At 28.8% G+C, this 2749-nt stretch overlaps 1 long non-coding RNA gene across 1 annotated transcript; it reads right to left on the bottom strand.

The window, feature by feature from the left end:
• Positions 1–918: 918 nt before the first annotated feature.
• On the bottom strand, positions 919–2737 carry LOC115034758. Its single transcript, XR_003840061.1, has 5 exons — positions 2653–2737; positions 2435–2531; positions 1838–2353; positions 1655–1776; positions 919–1540 (listed from the first exon to the last, which is right to left on the bottom strand). It is a non-coding gene; the product is annotated as an uncharacterized LOC115034758 (long non-coding RNA).
• Between the last annotated feature and the right edge of the window lie 12 nt (positions 2738–2749).

Raw genomic sequence — 2749 nt, 5'->3', positions numbered from 1 at the left:
ATTCGTGTTGTGAGCTCTTCGTCTATATGGGTGGTTCGTGGGTGACGGCCACAAAATGCAGATAGAATAATACTAGTATCATACTACCACTTCAACATGCGCTCTGCGGTCTGGGGGCTGGGACATCCCGGCATCACTATAAACTAAAATATATCAAAGGGGTCATTCTAGGTGTGTGGGATACTGGGATTCCAATTAGTAGAACGCGGAGAAATTATGTACCGTGAATCATTTACGTTAACAAAAGAGTAATAAACTCAATAATTCCAATTATTTAACTGCATCCGTTATTGCAGTTACACACTACAAACATATTATGTTTGAAATCACTTTAAAGTACTTATTACTTAATAATAAAAAGACCATGATTAACTAACTAGGTATGTCAGCAACTTTACTTATTCTGGTATTAATACGCGCAACCATGGAAGAAACAGTAATAACTTGATTATTCCATTATAATGTGACGTCAGCCGCCAAGGATTTTATTCAACATTTTTGGCGGGTTTCTAAAGTATAGCAATCATGATTAACTAACAGTATGGGATATTAGTATTACACTATTACCACAGAAATACAGAATATAACATTACTCTATGTCTGGTATCGCATGATTAACTGAGTATCGAATTCACAAGACCACATCAGCTGATGTATAACCTATTTATACTTAAATAAATTGTACTTTATAATGTAAAATATATAATATACATGTATAATAAACTATCAAAAAGCATTTGTTTTTATTTCTTTATTCTATAAACACCCATGATTACCAAAATAAATAAGAAATAAAGAGAGCTATTGACTGCTATGGGTGTATTATTACAACAAAACACAAATTAGCTGTTTATTAATTATTTTAGTTTGACGTGTACTCTGTACTTATTACTTTTAAGTTAAATACAATTTTTTACTTTTATTGGTTTTGTGTTTTTAATAACCTGAATAAATATAATTGTATAATGTCTTGGTGTGCAATAAATGAGTGTAAGAGTGGAAGCAAAAGTAAGAAATATGTTGATTGCAATACAGCTGATATAAGGTTTCATAGATTTCCTAAAAATCCTTTTTACCAACAAAAATGGAGTAGTGTTTGTAATAGGATTTAATTATTAATTTTAATTTAATTTAAATAATCAAACAAATTATTTATCTAGGTATACTAGTAACCAATGCATCGCTAAGAAATCTTCTATTAGATTTAAAGATGGAATACAGTGATTTATATTACATAATAACTAGGAGACTAAATTCTGACGTTTTAGAAAATTTTTTTAGTTTTATTAAAGGGATGATTGGTTCAAGTACTCATATTTCTCCACTAGAGTTTAAATATTGGTCTGTTGAATAATATATAATAACATACCTACTTTGTAGTTTGTTTATAAATGTAATACATGTTCATTTCTGTTTGGCAGTTTACGATGGTATTTGTTAGGGAAATATTCCAATTCTGTATTTACTGAACACCGGAATACTGAAGATACAAATGAAGAAAGTTTAATTAATTGTTTGTCTGCATGTACAGTAAACAAAGCTGAAATAATTAACAATGATAATAGCAGTATTGCAAATATTAAAAATGATGTTATTGATGAAGCAATATCAAGTATTGAATCACTTAATGGAACAAACTCTAATTATCAAATACCTGAATGTAGTTTAGAATTATTGAAGGAATTTGAGTTACAGGTGCCTTTATTTCACTAATATTTTAATCCCTTTGTATAAGTTAGTTATACCACTTACACTATGTATGGATCATGGATATAGCTGTAATAATAAACCCATTAATTAATTAACAATATTAAGCAGCATGTAGGTGATTGTATACTTTTGTTTGACCTTCTTATAGATGTTAACTAATGAGCTGCATACGTATGATATTGAAAAGGACTGTTTGGAATATGTAACAGGCTCAGTAGCCAGAAAGTTTTTGAGCAAATATCCAAGTCTAGGCGAAAAAGTTAGTAATGTGATAGGATCTGATTCTTCTTGGACTGAACAAATGTCAAAAGGTAATTTGATTAAGCCTTCAAAAAAGTATGATACAAGTGGCAAAAGTACTTGAAGTTGTTTTTAATGAATATCATACCAAAAACACACTGAGAAAGACTCCAGGTGCCTATGCATATTATATTATATATTTTATAGAAATATTAAAGCTGTATTTATTGATTTTCAATTCAATGCATTTCTCCAGGAGTCATGAAGAATGTCAGAGACATATTAGTAAGTAAACTGCAGAATATAATTGAGATTCCAGTAGAAGTCTTAGAATGTATGGTACGTACGAGGACATTCATACGGTTAAATAGTATGAATAGACAACTGATGGACAAAGTTATTTCTACAAAAAACAAAATTAAAAAATTTGTATCGTAATTTTCAAATATATTGATTGACCATTAAATTAATCATAGATATTTACTTTCATTAGCAGTTAGCACAGATCTTTGGGAATCCTCAATATTTTCTCGCATAAATTGCTATTTTTATTTATTGGTACATTCTATAATTTTTTTCAGCTAAAAAAGATGCAAATAGACAAGTTACATCACAAATTTAGTTTAAGTCATGACAAAGTACTACTTTGTCATGGTTTAAGTCCTATAGTACTATACTTATAGTCCAATACTTAGTACTTACAGCAAGACGTAAATAGTGTTAGGTAATACATTATGTATTAATTAAGTGAAATAATAAATTGTTAAGTCAAAAGTGTAAATTATTTATTTTGTATTAC

Source organism: Acyrthosiphon pisum, unplaced genomic scaffold, assembly GCF_005508785.2.
Source record: "Acyrthosiphon pisum isolate AL4f unplaced genomic scaffold, pea_aphid_22Mar2018_4r6ur Scaffold_20962;HRSCAF=22647, whole genome shotgun sequence".
Taxonomy (NCBI): Eukaryota; Metazoa; Arthropoda; class Insecta; order Hemiptera; family Aphididae; genus Acyrthosiphon; species Acyrthosiphon pisum.
Note: the sequence above shows the minus strand (reverse complement) of the source record. Positions and strands in the feature narration are given on the sequence as shown.